The sequence below is a fragment of the Heterodontus francisci genome, chromosome 3 (assembly GCF_036365525.1).
Source record: "Heterodontus francisci isolate sHetFra1 chromosome 3, sHetFra1.hap1, whole genome shotgun sequence".
NCBI lineage: Eukaryota > Metazoa > Chordata > Chondrichthyes > Heterodontiformes > Heterodontidae > Heterodontus > Heterodontus francisci.
Window position 1 is genome coordinate 190926592 of NC_090373.1, and position 16571 is coordinate 190943162.

A 16571-nucleotide genomic window follows, 5' to 3' on the forward strand; every position below is an offset into this window, starting at 1 on the left:
TCAGTCTTAAATGAGAGTTACAGAATAAGGGGACAATGTTCCCTGGTTCGAGATTCCTGCACCAGTGGAAACATCTTCTCAACATCTACCCTGTCAAGCCCCCTTAGAATCTTGTATGTTTCTATAAGATCACCTCTCCTTCTTCTAAACTCCAATGAATAAAGGCCTAACCCTGTCCCACAGACTAGTCAAGCAACAGCCTGACATAGTCATACTCACGGAATCATACCTTACAGACAATGTCCCAGACACTGCCATCACCATCCCCGGGTATGTCCTGTCCCACCGGCAGGACTGACCCAGCAGAGGTGGTGGCACAGTAGTATACAGTAGGGAGGGAGTTGCCCTAGGAGTCCTCAACATTGACTCCGGACCCCATGAAGTCTCATGGCATCAGGTCAAACATGGGCAAGGTAACCTCCTACTGATTACCACCTACATCCCTCCCTCAGCTGATGAGTCAGTACTCCTCCATGTTCAACACCACTTGGAGGAAGCACTTGAGGGTGGCGAGGGCACAAAATGTACTCTGGGTGGGGGACTTCAATGTTCATCACCAAGAGTGGCTCGGTAGCACCACTACTGACCGAGCTGGCCGAGTCCTAAAGGACATATCTGCTAGACTGGGTCTGCAGGTGGTGAGGGAACCAACACGAGGGAAAAACATACTTGACCTCTTCCTCACCAATCTGCCTGCCGCACATGCTTCTGTCCATGACAGTATTGGTAGAAGTGACCTCCGCACAGTCCTTGTGGAGACGAAGTCCCGCCTTCACATTGAGGATACCGTCCATCGTGTTGTGTGGCACTATCGCCGTGCTAAATGGGATAGATTTCGAACAGATCTAGCAATGCAAAACTGGGCATCCATGAGGCGCTGTGGGCCATCAGCAGCAGCAGAATTGTACTCAACCACAATCTGTAACCTCATGGCCCAGCATATCCCCCACTCTACCATTACCATCAAGCCAGGAGACCAACCCTGGTTCAATGAAGAGTGCAGGAGGGCATGCCAGGAACAGCACCAGGCATACCTCAAAATGAGGTGTCAACCTGGTGAAGCTACAACACAGGACTATCTGCATGCCAAAGTGCGAAAGCAGCATGCGATAGACAGAGCTAAGCGATCCCATAACAACGGATCAGATCTAAGCTCTGCAGTCCTGCCACATCCAGCCGTGAATGGTGGTGGACAATTAAACAACTAACTGGAGGAGGTGGCTCCACAAATATCCCCATCCTCAATGATGGGGGAGCCCAGCACATTAGTGCGAAAGATAAGGCTGAAGCATTTGCAACAATCTTCAGCCAGAAGTGCCAAGTTGATGATCCATCTCAGCCTCCTCCTGAAGTCCCCAGCATCATAGATGCCAGACTTCAGCCAATTTGATTCACTCCGCATGATATCAAGAAATGACTGAAGGCACTGGATACTGCAAAGGCTATGGACCCTGACAATATTCCAGCAATAGTACTGAAGACCTGTGCTCCAGAACTTGCCGCGCCCCTAGCCAAGCTGTTCCAGCACAGCTACAACACTGGCATCTACCCTGCAATGTGGAAAATTGCCCAGGTATGTCCTGTACACAAAAAGCAGGACCAGTCCAACCCGGCCAATTACTGCCCCATCAGCCTATTCTCAATCATCAGTAAAATGATGGAAGGGGTCACCAACAGTGCCATCAAGTGGCACTTGCTTAGCAATAACCTACTCAGTGACGCTCAGTTTGGGTTCCACCAGGGCCACTCAGCTCCTGACCTCATTACAGCCTTGGTTCAAACATGGACAAAAGAGCTGAACTCAAGAAGTGAGGTGAGAGTGACTGCCCTTGACATCAAGGCAGCATTTGACCGAGTATGGCATCAAGGAGCCCTAGCAAAACTGGAGTCAATGGGAATCGGGGGAAAACCTTCCGCTGGCTGGATTCATACCTAGCGCAAAGGAAGATGGTTGTGCTTGTTGGAGGTCAATCATCTGAGCTCCAGGACATCACTGCAGGAGTTCCTCAGGGTAGTGTCCTAGATGGTCGTGAACCATCTTCAGCTGTTTCATCAATGACCTTCCTTCAATCATAAGGTCAGTAGTGGGGATGTTCGCTGATGATTGCACAATGTTCAGCACCATTCGTGACTCCTCAGATACTGAAGCAGTCCGTGTAGAAATGCAACATGACCTGGACAATATCCAGGCTTGGGCTGATAAGTGGCAAGTAACATTCACGCCACACAAGTGACAGGCAATGACCATCTCCAACAAGAGAGAATCTAACCATCTCCCCTTGACATTCAATGGCATTACCATCACTGAATCCCCCACTATCAACATCCTCGGGGCTACCATTGACCAGAAATAGAACTGGAATAGCCACATAAATACCGTGGCTACAAGAGCATGTCCAAGGCTTGGAATCCTGAGGCGAGTAACTCACCTCCTGACTCCCCAAAGCCTGTCCACCATCTACAAGGCACAAGTCAGGAGTGTGATGGAATACTCTCCACTTGCCTGGATGGGTGCAGCTCCAATAACACTCAAGAAGCTCGACACCATCCAGGACAAAGCAGCCCGCTTGATTGGCACCCCATCTACAAGCATTCACTCCCTCCACCACCAACGCACAGTGGCAGCAGTGTGTACCATCTACAAGATGCACTGCAGCAACACACCAAGGCTCCTTAGACAGCACCTTCCAAACCTGCGACCTCTACAGGACAAGGGCAGCAAATGCATGGGAACACCACCACCTCCAAGCTCCCCTCCAAGTCACACACCATCCTGACTTGGAACTATATTGCTGTTCCTTCACTGTCGCTGGGTCAAAATCCTGCAACTCTCTTCTTAACAGCACTGTGGGTGTACCTACCCCACATGGACTGCAGCGGTTCAAGAAGGCAGCTCACCATCATCTTCTCAAGGGCAATTAGGGATGGGCAATAAATGCTGGCCTGGCCAGGGATGCCCACATCCCTGAATGAATAAAAAAAAAAACAAAATAAAATCTGTTTAGCCGTTCTTGATAAGACACATCCCATGAATGAATAAAAAAAAAACCCTTCATCCCAGGAATCAGCCTTGTGAGCCTTTTCTGAACTGTCTCTAATGCTAATATATCCTTCCTTAAATACAGGGACCAAAACTGTCCGCAGTACTCCAAATGTGGCCTCACCAACACCCTGTACAGTTGTAACAAGGCTTCCCTATATTTAAACTCTAACCCCCTAGCAATAAAGGCCAAAATTCCATTTAGCCTGCATGCTAACTTTTTGTGTTTCCTGTACAAGAACACCCAGATCCCTCTGTACTGCAGTATTTTGTAGTCTTTCTCCATTTAAATAATAATCTGTCTTTTTATTCTTCCTTCCAAAGTGCATGACCTCACACTTTCCCACATTAAACACCATCTGCCAAGTTTTTGCCCACTCACTTAACCTCTCTATATCCCTTTGCAGATTCTTTGTGTCCTCATCACAACATGCCTTCCCACCTATTTTTGTATCGTCAGCAAATTTGGATACACTACACTCTGTCCCTTACTTCAAATCATTAATATAGATAGTAAATAGTTGAGGCCCTAGGACCGATCCTTGTGGCACCCACTAGTTAAAGCTTTCCAACCTGAAAAAGACCCATTGATCCCGACTCTCTGCCGTCTGTGTATTAGCCAATCCTCAATCCATGCCAACATATTACCCCCAATACCCTGAGCTCTTATTTTGTGCAATAACCTTTTATGTGGCACCTTATCAAATGCCTTCTGGAAATCTAAATACACTGCATTTACCAGTTCCCCTTTATCAACTCTGCTTGTTATATCCTCAAGAACATTAACAAATTTGTCAAACATGATTTCCCTTTCATAAAACCATGTTGACTCTGTTTGATTGCATTATGTTTTTCTAAATGTCCTGCTATTTCTTCCTTAATAATGGACTCTAGCATTTTCCCAATGACACATGTTAAGCTAACTGGTCTATAGTTTCCTGCTTACGGTCTCCTTCCTTTCTTGAATAGGGGTGTCACATTAGCGGTTTTCAATCTGCTGGTCCCCTACCGGAATCCAGTGAGTTTTGATATATTATGACCAATGCCTCCACTATCCCTGCAGCCATTTCTTTTAATACCCTTGGATGCAGGCCATCAGGTCCTGGCGACTTGTCTGCCTTTAGTCCCATTAGTTTGTCCAGCACCTTTTCCCTCGTGATAGAGATTGTTACAAGTTCCTCCCTCCCATTTACACCTTGTTCATCTATTATTGTTGGAATGTTTATAGTGTCCTCCACGGTGAAGACTGATGCAAAATATTGGTTTAAATCATCTGTCATTTCCCTGTTATTAATTCCCCAGTATCATCCTCTAAGGGTCCCACACTTACTTTAGCTACTCTCTTCCTTTTTATATACCCGTAGAAGCTCTTACTGTTTGAGTAAATTGTTTTTATATTTCTTGCCAATCAATTTTCTCTCTCTTTATTAGTTTTTTAGTCATCCACTGCTGGTTTCTTAAAAATTCCCAATCCTCTGGTCTACCACTAGCTTTTGCTGCTTTGTACACCTTTGTTTTTGATTTGATACTCTCCTTAACTTCCTTTGTTATCCACGGGTGGTTCATCGTTCTCACTGAGTCCTTCCTTCTGACCAGAATAAATGTTTGCTGAGCGTTGTGAAATATCTGCTTAAAAGTCTGCCACTGCTCATCTACTAACTTCCCCTGTAGCCTTTCTTCCCAGCCTGCTTTAGGCAACTCTTTCTTCATACCTCTGTAATTGCCCTTGTTTAGGTTGAAGACACTGGTTTGAGACAAGAGTTGCTCCCCTTCAAATTGAATTTGAAATTCTACCATGTTATGATCGCTACCCTCTACAGAATCCTTAACTATGAGATCTCTTATTAATTGTACCTTATTACACATTACCAAATCTAAAATAGCCTGTTCCTTGGTAGGTTCTGCAATGTATTGTTCCAAGAAACAATCCCTGATGCACTCTACAAATTTGTCTTCCATGCTACCCATGCCAGTTTGATTTGTCCAGTCTATATGCAGATTCAAATCACCCATGATAATTGCAGTATCCTTCTTACACACATCCATTATTTCCTGATTAATATCTTGTCCCACAGAGAGGCAACTCTTCGGAGGCCTATAGACCACTCCCACCCGTGATTTCTTTCCCTTGCTATTCCTTATGTTCCAACCAAACTGATTCTACATCACAATCTATTACACCTATTATCATTACTCACAACTGCACTGATTCCTTCCTTTAATAACAAAGCTACCCCTCCTCCTTTTCCTTTCTGCCTATTCTTCCAGAACGTTGAATATCTTTGAACTTTGAATTTCCAGTCCTGGTTATCCTGCAACCACGTCTCTGTGATAGCTATCAAATCATATTCATTTATTTCTATCTGTGCCGTCAGCTCATCTATCTTGTTACAAATGCTACGTGCATTGAGATAAAGAGCCTTAAGCTTTGACATTACCATTTTTATCTACTCTGGTTCTGGTTTCTGCTGTACTCTTGTGCTTATATTCTCCGTCCCTTCCTGTCACTCTCTGATTAATGTATGCCCCTTCACTATCCTGCACCTCTGCTCTCTTGTTACTTTTTGACTTTTTAAACTTCCTTTCAGCTGAACCCTCACCCCCCACTATTTATTTAGTTTAAAGCCTTATCTACAACCCTAGTTATATAATTTGCCAGGACACTGGTCCCAGCATGGTTCAAATGAAGCCCGTCCCAACGGAACAGCTCTCTCTTTCCCCAGTACTGGTGCCAGTGCCCCATGAATCAGAACCCATTTCTCCCACACCAATCTTTGAGCCACGCGTTTGCCTCTCTAATCTTATTTAACCTTCGGCAATTTGCTTGTGGTTCCGGTAATAATCCAGAGATTATTACCTTTGAGGTTCTGCTTTTTAATTTAACCCCGAGCTGCTTGTAGCCCCTCAGCAAAACCTCTTTCCTCGCCCTATCTATGTCATTTTTACCCACATGGACCACGACAACTGGATCCTTCCTCTCCCAGTCCAAGATCCTCTCCAGCCCAGAAGAGATGTCCTTAACCTTGGCACCAGGTAGGCAACGCAGCCTTTGGGAATCCCTGTCTTTGCTGCAGAGAACAGTATCTATTCTCCTAACAATGCTATCCCCTATTACTACTATATTTCTCTTTTCTCCCCGCACTTGAATGACACTCTGAACCACGATGCTGTGGTCAGTTCGCTCATCCTCCCTGTAGTCTTGGCCCTCGTCCAAACCGGGAGCAAGAACCTCGTACCTATTGGATAAGGGCACTGGCTGAGGCTCCTCCAAAGCTAAATTCTGGATCCCCAAACCTGCCTCACTCTCAGTCACACCCTCCTGTCCCTGACCACGATCCAAATTTGATGTAAGTAATCTAAGAGGTGTGACTGTCTCCTGAAACACAGTGTCCAGGTAACTCTCCCCCTCCCTGATGTGTTGCAGTGTCCGCAGCTCGGACTCCAGCTCATCAACTCTGAGCTGAAGGTCCTCAAGCAGATAATACTTGCTGCAGATGTGGTCACTGTGGATCGCACCGACGTCCACCAGCTCCCACATACTACAGCTGCAACACATCACCTGTCCAGCCATCTCTATTCTATTGAATTAATTTGGTGATCGCGTATGTCATCATCACCATGGGAAGTTTTACACTCACGGCCCCAAACATTAACCCTTTCAGACCCTTCTACTACAACAACCTTGCCAGCAAGGTCCACATCATGAGAAAGAATTTAAAAAATGATGTGCCAATTTGCAGAGCACTGAACAGAAAAGTCTGAACAGACTTTGGGGCTCTCTCCTCGAGGTGAGGGGTGACTTGTCTTTAAGAGCTTCTTTAAAACTATGAAAGGGTTTGATTGGGTAGCCATGGAGAAGATGTTTCCACTTGTATGACAGACCAGAACGGGGGGGGGGGGGGGGGCCATAAATATAGGATAGTCACTAATAAATCCAATAAGAAATTCAGGGGAAACTTCTTTATCCAGAGAGTGGTTACAATGTAGAACTCACCACCACTAGGGATAATGTGATGAATAATATTGATGCATTTAAAGGGAAGCTAGATAATTACATGGGGGAGAAAGGAATTTGCAGAGAGGGCTAACTGAAGTAGGGTGGGAGGGTGGCTTGTGTGGAGCATAAACACCAGCACGGACTAGTTGGGCCGAATGGCCTGTTCCTGTTCTGTACATTCTATATAACTCCAACCCTTTCTCATAGAACACCTGTTTGCAAAAATCCAATTCCTGCGGCTGCCTGGCTAAATTCAGCCAAGTGTCTCCTTGAATCAAAAAGTACTGGTGTTTCCATTGCAGTTGGACTCCCAGCATATCTGCTGGCGTGCCAATCTGAACAACCTGCCCAGTTGGGCAATTGGACGTGTGGGTGGAAAGATTGTGGCTGCCGAATATTTTCTATCCCCCTCAGCAGGATTTGCAGGGAACGCTGGGAAATTTAATTCAAGTTTGCACGAGAAAGCTTGGAGGTAGCTTGAATCAAACCGTATCTGTGCTCTGTCTGTCTCAGCCCTGTTTGTCACACTTTTTCACCAATTTAAAGAAAAAAACTCTTTTAAACAAAACATGCTAGCTATTGGCCTGCAGGCTGAAATCTACAGGCAGTTTAATCAGTGATTTGTAAGTAACTGCAGTTACCCAGGTTAGGGTATGGAGTGGAGTAGGGCTTAAAAAGACAGTCCCAGTTTAGCAGCTAAACATCACAATGCTGCTCCAGACCTCAGACTTCTCATGAGCAACAAGGTATCTGTTCATCTCCCGCCAGTGACTCATTGGGTAAATGTACCACCTGGTGTTACACTGAACTGTACACGGAAGCCCCAGGTTGGATTTCAGTCTGCCTGCCCCATTTGTGCCATGGTTAAAATCAGGTCTTATTATTCTAAAATACTGCGGATGCTGGAAATCTGGAATAAAAACAGAAAGTGCTGGAAATACTCAGCCGGTCTGGCAGCATCTGTGGAGAGACCTTTCATCAGAACTAGCAAAGGTTAGAAATGTAATAGGTTTGAAGCAAGTGAAGTGGGGGTTGGGGGGAAAGAGAAGAAAAGAGAAGGTGTTGAGAGGGCAGAGGGTAGGAGAGATTAGGCAAAGAGAGTGTGCTAATGGTCTGGTGAAAGACAAAGCATTAGTGCAGAGAGAGTGTTAATGACAGAATAATGAACAGCCCGAGCCAAAAGCACAAACATGAAAAACCAAGTTTAAGGTAGGCACATGGTTTAAAAAATGATAAAACAAAATGAAATAAAATAATGAAAAAAGGAGCAGTCATGCTTCTGACTGTTCAGTCCGGCAGGCTGTAGTGTAGATGCTGTTCCTCGAGCTTGCGTTGATGTTCACTGGAACACTGCAGCAAGCCTGGGACAGAGATGTGAGCATGAGAGCAGGGCTTTGGGGAAGGGTGTTAAAATGGCAAGCGACCAGAAGCTCAGGGTCTTGCTTTCGGACTGAGGGGAGGTGTTACACAAAACGATCACCAAATCTGCGTTTGGTCTCCACAATGTAGAGGAGACCACATTTTGAGCAGCGAATACAGTATACTACATTGAAAGAAGTACAAGTAAATCGCTGCTTCACCTGAAAGGAGTGTTTGGGGCCTAGGATAGTGAGGAGAGAGGAGGTAAAAGGGCAGAGGAGTGGACCAGGGTGTCATGGAGGGAACAATCTCTTCAGAATGCTGACTGGAGTGGAGGGGAAGATGTGTTTGGTGGTGGCATCACTCTGTAAACGGCGGAGGATGATCCTTTGGATGTGGAGACTGGTGGGTGGAAAGTGTGGACAAGGGTTCTGAGAGGAAGGGGGGAGTGCAGAAGTGCGGGAAATGGGTTGGACATGGTTGAGGGCCCTGTCAATCACAGTGGGGGAGTCCTCAATTGAGGAAAAAGGAAGACATATCAGAAGCGCTGTTGTGGAAGGTTGCATCATCAGAACAGATGCATCGGACACGGAGAAATTGGGAGACTGGAATGGAATCCTTACAGGAAGCAGGGTGTGAGGACGTGTATTCAAGGTAGCAGTGGGAGTCGGTGGGTTTATAATGAATAATAGAAACATAGAAAATAGGAGCAGGAGTAGGCCATTCGACCCTTCGGACCTGCTCTGCCATTCAAAAAAGATCATGGCTGATCATCTAATTCAGTACCCTGTTCCTGCTTTCTCCCCATATCCCTTGATCCCTTTGGCATAAGAAATATATCTATCTCCCTCTTGAATATATTTAATTTATTTTTATTTAGAGAAACAGCACTGAAACAGGCCCTTTGGATCTGTGCCGACCATCAACCACCCATTTATACTAATCCTACATTAATCCCATATTCCTACCACATCCCCACAATTCCCCTCTTCTTCTTTCTTTGGCCTCCTTATCTTGAGAGACAATGGTGTGTGGAGCAGTGCCTGGAGTGGCTATAAAGGCCAGTTCTAGAGTGACAGGCTCTTCCGCAGGTGCTGCAGAAAAATTTGTTTGTCGGGGCTGTTACACAGTTGGCTCTCCCCTTGCGCTTTTGTCTTTTTTCCTGCCAACTGCTAAGTCTCTTCGACTCGCCACACTTTAGCCCCGTCTTTATGGCTGCCCGCCAGCTCTGGCGAACGCTGGCAACTGACTCCCACGACTTGTGATCAATGTCACAGGACTTCATGTCGCATTTGCAGACGTCTTTAAAGCGGAGACATGGACGGCCGGTGGGTCTGATACCAGTGGCGAGCTCGCTGTACAATGTGTCTTTGGGGATCCTGCCATCTTCCATGCGGCTCACATGGCCAAGCCATCTCAAGCGCCGCTGACTCAGCAGGGTGTATATGCTGGGGATGTTGGCCGCCTCGAGGACTTCTGTGTTGGAGATACGGTTCTGCCACCTGATGCCAAGTATTCTCCGGAGGCAGCGAAGATGGAATGAATTGAGACGTCGCTCTTGGCTGACATACGTTGTCCAGGCCTCGCTGCCATAGAGCAAGGTACTGAGGACACAGGCTTGATACACTCGGACTTTTGTGTTCCGTGTCAGTGTGCCATTTCATTTTGTTTTATCATTTTTTAACCATGTGCCTACCTTAAACTTGGTTTTTCATGTTTGTGCTTTTGGCTCGGGCTGTTCATTATTCTGTCATTAACACTCTCTCTGCACTAATGCTCTGTCTTTCACCACACCATTAGCACACTCTCTTTGCCTTTGCCCCATGACATCCTTGTCAGTTAATCTCTCCAGCTCTCTGTCCTCTGACACACCTTTCCTTTTGTTCTCTTCACCACCCCCACCCCCCCCCCCCCACCCCACTTTACTTGCTTAAAACCTATTACATTTCTAACCTTTGCCAGTTCTGATGAAAGGTCACAGCCCTGAAACATTAACTCTGCTTCTGTCTCCACAGATGCTGCCGACCTGCTGAGTATTTCCAGCACTTTCTGTTTTTATTTCTTATTATTCTTAGCCTGCCTCGCATCCTCCACTCTTCTTTAAACTAGAGCTCATCCAAAACTCTTCCCAATGCCCTATCCTGCATTGTCTCACTTGACCATCACCCTTGCCTTTGTCAAACTATGCAGCCCTTCAATAGTCTGAATTTAAAGTTCTCATCCTTGTGTTTAAATCTCTCTTTGGTCTTGAGTGGAGTTCCAGTGCAGACTGAGGACAGTTTGCATAAACCTGGTATGAAGTCCCTTGAGTTTGGAATATTGAGAGGGGGGTTGTGGAATCTAATTGCTGGACTTGTAATCCAGAGGCCCAGGCTCATGCCCTGGAGACACAGGTTCAAATATCACCATCGCAGCTGGTGGAATTTAAATTCAATTAATTGATATTAAATCTAGATTGAAAGCTAGCCTCAGTAATGGTGTCTTGAAACTACCATTGATTGTTGATCTGGTTCACTAATGTCCTTTAGGGGAGGAAATCTGCCATCTTTACCTGGTCTGGCCTACATGTAACTCCAGACCCACAGCAATGTGGTTGTCATAGAGAGATACAGCACTGAAACAGGCCCTTCGGCCTACGAAGTCTGTGCTGACCAATAACCACCCATTTATACTAATCCTACATTAATCCCATATTCCCTCCCACATCCCCACCATTCTCCAACCTACACTAGGGGTAATTTATAATGGCCAATTTACCTATCAACCTGCAAGTCTTTGGTTGTGGGAGGAAACCGGAGCACCCGGCGGAAACCCACGTGGTCACAGGGAGAACTTGCAAACTCCACACAGGCAGTACCCAGAACTGAACCCGGGTCGCTGGAGCTGTGAGGCTGCGGTGCTAACCACTGCACCACTCTTTTGTTGATTTTTAACTGCCCTCTGAAATGGCCTAGCAAGCCAGGATGAGTAACAAATGCTGGTCTTTCCAATAATGCCTACATCCTGTAAAAGAATTTTTAAAAAGATAATTTGGAGTTTAAAATGATTGAAGGATTCCATAGGGTTGACATAGAGAAACTATTTCCTCTAGTGGGGGAATCAAGAACTAGGGGACGTAAATTTATAATTAGAGTGAGGCAATTCAGGAGGGATATCAGGAAATGCCTTTTCACACACAGGAACTCTCCTTCCCACTGCCCCCCCACCCCAAAAAGGCTTTGAATTCTGGGGGACAGTTGGAATTTTCAAGAATATTGATTGATATTTGTTAGGTGAGTGTATATGGGTAATAGAGCTAATGGCATTGAGGAAGTGATTAGCCACAATGGAACCAAATGACAGTGCAGGCTTGAGGTGTTAAATAGCCACTGCTGTTCCGGTAGAATGGGATTTTTACCATTGAGTGATGAAGGTGAGACGCACAATGGAAGATATATTCAGGCAGAAACTTTTGGAAGAGGAGCTAAATCAAATAGTGGTTCGGTGACACAAAGCTTGTGTGTTTAAAAAAAAACCTGTGAATATAATGAGTGAGAGAAGACATTGAGGGAGGTCAGGTGTTCTGCAGATTTACAATAGGAGAGGACATGAGGTGGGCAGATGTGAGCAGCTTGGACGTTTTGATGCTAAGATGAGTAAAGTTCAAACTGGACATATAGTTTTTTAAAAATTAATTCTTGGGATGTGACCAGGGTTGGCATTTAATGCCCCAGCCCCTGTTTACCCTGGTTTTAAACGTGGCTTATTAGGCCATTTCAGGGAACAGCTGAGAATCCACCATGTTGGTGTGGAGCCACATATAGGTCAGGCTGAGTAAGGACGGCAGGCTTCTCTCCCTGAAGGACATTAGTGAGCCAGTGGTGAGGTGGTATTATCAATACAACAGTGACTACATGTCAGTGCTGCTTCATTGGCTATAAAGTTGGTGCGCTGAGATCATGAAAGATACTGTAACATTGCAAGTTTTCCCCTTTTCCCTCTCCTCAATAAAATGGGGAGAGGCCAGGACAGTTGTAATGGAGAGAGACAGCGAGGCTAGACAGGAGGCGGTTAGCTGGAAATCTGCATTAGAAATGGGGAGAAGACAAAGATTGTTCCAGTGGAGGGGAAGAGCTGAAAAAGAAGCTGAGAGCAAACTCTTGTTAAATCTGTTCTGGTCAGTAAATTTGGCTGAGGTAGATCAGAGTAAGTCCCCATCGTGACATAAACTAACCTAAAATGGAATTGTCTGACTGTGTGTGTTGCTGCTTGTTGGCAGGTTTTCCAGCTTCACATTCCTGACCCCGAGCATAGGGGTGAGGTTCTCTGAGAAGACTGTGCTGCCAGGAAGGGACGCTCCCATGGGAGACTGACCCTGCCAGATGTGCAAGGCCTAACACAAATCTCCACGCTGTACCTCAAAACCCTGTCTCCAAACCCCCAAAACCTGGCTTTATTTAAGACCTCTAATTGTATATATTTATTTTTATCATTTTTTTTAAAGGGGCATGCTTTTAAAATAAAAATATGGCAAACACTTTATTTTAAAATCAGTGCCTCTCGCCATTAGGAGGAATGACCTAAAACTTGCTCAAAGGAATGGGTTTTAAGGAGGGCCTTCAGGAACACCGGAACAAGGAGAGAATACCAGAGCCTGAGGCCTAGCTGGTGGAAGACAGAGCCAACAATGATGGGGCAGAAGGGGATGCACAAAACCTAGAGTCAGAGGAATATATATATATTTGGGATGATGGCTGTAGGCCTGAAGGGATTTAACCAGAAGGTTGTTTGTGGGAGCTTGCTGTGCACAAATTGACTACTATGTTTCCTATATCTCCAGTGCTGTGGAAACAGATTACAGTCCCCAGTGCTTCGATGAAGGCGGATTGGTGTTAATGCAATTGGCCTACTATAAGGAGAGGACGGGTAAAATCTGCCATTGATCAGAGCATAATCTCCACCAAGCCTCATCATTACTGTGTACATCACTGTGTGAGGCCTTTGCCCCTTAAACTCCATCGCAACTTCTCTGGTAGGAGAATTTGTACATGGCTGAGTTGAGCAACAGCCAATTAGTGCGAGCAAGTTAGCAGCTGGGAAGGTCAGTTTCATCTTAAATTAATTGCCATTGTTTCGGCGGACCAGGGGACTGCTGGGTAAGTAAATCCAATATATTTCGGCAGTTTCTTTTTGCAGCAGCGACAGGGAGAGCAAGGTGGCAGCTGGGTAAGTGAGTTTACAACTTATATAAACTTACCTTTTTGTTTTGGCGGTTTCTTTTTGCAGCGGCAACAGGGAGAGCGAGGTGGCAGCTGGGTAAGTAAGTCCTATATATTTGGGCAGCGGCTGAACCCGAGACACTACACCCGCCCTCCTCCTTTAACCAAAAAAAAAAGGACTCGGTGGTGTGCAGATAAGGTAAGGCTTTTTCTATTTCTTTTTTTTCGTGTGATTGGTAAAAACTTTTCGTTCCTTTTTCATTTATCTAAGTTAAGACTAAGTTAAGCTTAAGATTAAAAATGGCAGGAGATCTCAGACCCGTGTTATGCTCCTCTTGCTCAATGTGGGAGCTCAGGGACATGGCTGATGTCCCTGACTCCTTCACGTGCAGGAAGTGTGTCCAGCTGCAGCTCTTGTTTGATCGCATGACGGCTCTGGAGCTGCGGATGGACTCACTTTGGAGCATCCGCGATGCTGAGGAGGTCGTGGATAGCACGTTTAGCGAATTGGTCACACCGCAGATTAGGATTGCTGAGGGAGAAAGGAAATGGGTGACCAAAAGGCAGAGAAAGAGCAGGAAGGCAGCGCAGGTGTCCCTGCAGTCATCTCCCTCCAAAACAGGTATACCGTTTTGGATACTGTTGAGGGAGATGGCTCACCAGGGGAAGGCAGCAGTAGCCAGGTTCATGGCACCATGGCTGGCTCAGCTGTTCAGAAGGGCGGGAAAAAGAGTGGAAGGGCTATAGTCATAGGGGATTCGATTGTAAGGGGAGTAGATAGGCGGTTCTGTGGTCGAAAACGAGACTCCCGAATGGTATGTTGCCTCCCAGGTGCACGGGTCAGGGATGTCTCAGATCGGCTGCAGAACATTCTGAAGGGGAAGGGTGAACAGCCAGTTGTCATTGTGCACATCGGCACCAATGATATAGGTAAAAAACGGGATGAAGTCCTACAAGCAGAATTTAGGGAGTTGGGAGCCAAGTTAAAAAGTAGGACCTCAGAGGTAGTACTCTCAGGATTGCTACCAGTGCCACGTGCTAGTCAGAGTAGAAATGAAAGAATAGTCAGGATGAATGCGTGGCTTGAGAGATGGTGCAGGAAGGAGGGGTTCAGATTTTTGGGACATTGGGACCGGTTCTGGGGGAGGTGGGACTATTACAAATAGGACGGTCTGCACCTGGGCCGGACTGGAACCAATGTCCTTGGGGGTGCTTTTGCTAACGCTGTTGGGGAGGGTTTAAACTAATGTGGCAGGGGGATGGGAACCAAATGAGGAGGTCAGTGGGCAGTAAGGATGTAGTAACTAAAGCCTGTAAAGAACTAGATAATGAAGTCAGTGTGACTAAGGGGAAGAATAGGCAGGGAGCAGATGATGAACGCAAAGGGACTGGTGGTCTGAGGTGCATTTGTTTTAATGCAAGAAGTGTAGTAGGTAAGGCAGATGAACTTAGGGCTTGGATTAGTACCTGGGAGTATGATGTTATTGCTATTACTGAGACTTGGTTGAGGGAAGGGCACGATTGGCAACTAAATATCCCAGGATATCGATGCTTCAGGCGGGATAGAGAGGGAGGTAAAAGGGGTGGAGGAGTTGCATTACTGGTCAAAGAGGATATCACAGCTGTGCTGAAGGAGGGCACTATGGAGGACTCGAGCAGTGAGGCAATATGGTCAGAACTCAGAAATAGGAAGGGTGCGGTAACAATGTTGGGGCTGTACTACAGGCCTCCCAACAGCGAGTGTGAGATAGAGGTACAAATATGTAAACAGATTATGGAAAGATGGAGGAGCAACAGGGTGGTGGTGATAGGAGATTTTAATTTTCCCAACATTGACTGGGATTCGCTTAGTGTTAGAGGTCCAGATGGAGCAGAATTTGTAAGGAGCATCCAGGAGGGTTTTCTCGAGCAGTATGTAAATAGTCCAACTCGGGAAGGGGCCATACTGGTCCTGGTGTTGGGGAATGAGCCCGGCCAGGTGGTTGAAGTTTCAGTAGGGGACTACTTTGGGAATAGTGATCACAATTCCTTAAGTTTTAGAATACTCATGGACAAAGACGAGAGTGGTCCTAAAGGAAGAGTGCTAAATGGGGGGAAGGCCAACTATACCAAAATTCGGCAGGAGCTGGGGAATGTAGATTGGGAGCAGCTGTTTGAAGGTAAATCCACATTTGATATGTGGGAGGCTTTTAAAGAGAGGTTGATTAGCGTGCAGGAGAGACATGTTCCTGTGAAAGTGAGGGATAGAAATGGCAAGATTAGGGTACCATGGATGACAGGTGAAATTGTGAGACTAGCTAAGAGGAAAAAGGAAGCATACATAAGGTCTAGGCGGCTGAAGAAAGACGAAGCTTTGGAAGAATATCGGGAATGTAGGACCAATCTGAAACGAGGAATTAAAGAGGGCTAAAAGGGGTCATGAAATATCTTTAGCAAACAGGGTTAAGGAAAATCCCAAAGCCTTTTATTCATATATAAGGAGCAAGAGGGTAACTAGAGAAAGGATTGGCCCACTGAAGGACAAAGGAGGAAAATTATGCGTGGAGTCAGAGAAAATGGGTGAGATTCTAAACGAGGACTTTGCATCGGTATTCACCGAGGAGAGGGACATGACAGAAGTTGAGGTTTAGATTTAGTTTAGTTTAGAGATACAGCACTGAAACAGGCCCTCCGGCCCACCGAGTCTGTGCCGACCATCAACCACCCATTTATACTAATCCTACACTAATCCCAGATTCCTACTACATCCCCACCTGTCCCTCTAATTCCCTACGACCTACCTATACCAGGGGCAATTTTATAATGGCCAATTAACCCATCAACCTGCAAGTCTTTGGCATGTGGGAGGAAACCGGAGCATCCGGAGGAAACCCACGCAGACACAGGGAGAACTTGCAAACTCCACACAGGCAGTACCCAGAATCGAACCTGGGTCCCTGGAGCTGTGAGGCTGCGGTGCTAACCACTGCGCCACTGT

The 16571-nt window shown here is 46.1% G+C and overlaps 1 protein-coding gene across 1 annotated transcript in view; it reads left to right on the forward strand.

Moving 5' to 3' along the window:
- Window positions 1-16571, forward strand: part of stum (stum, mechanosensory transduction mediator homolog) — a 44164-nt gene that overhangs the window by 17445 nt on the left and 10148 nt on the right. The gene's annotated exons all lie outside the window — the stretch shown is intronic.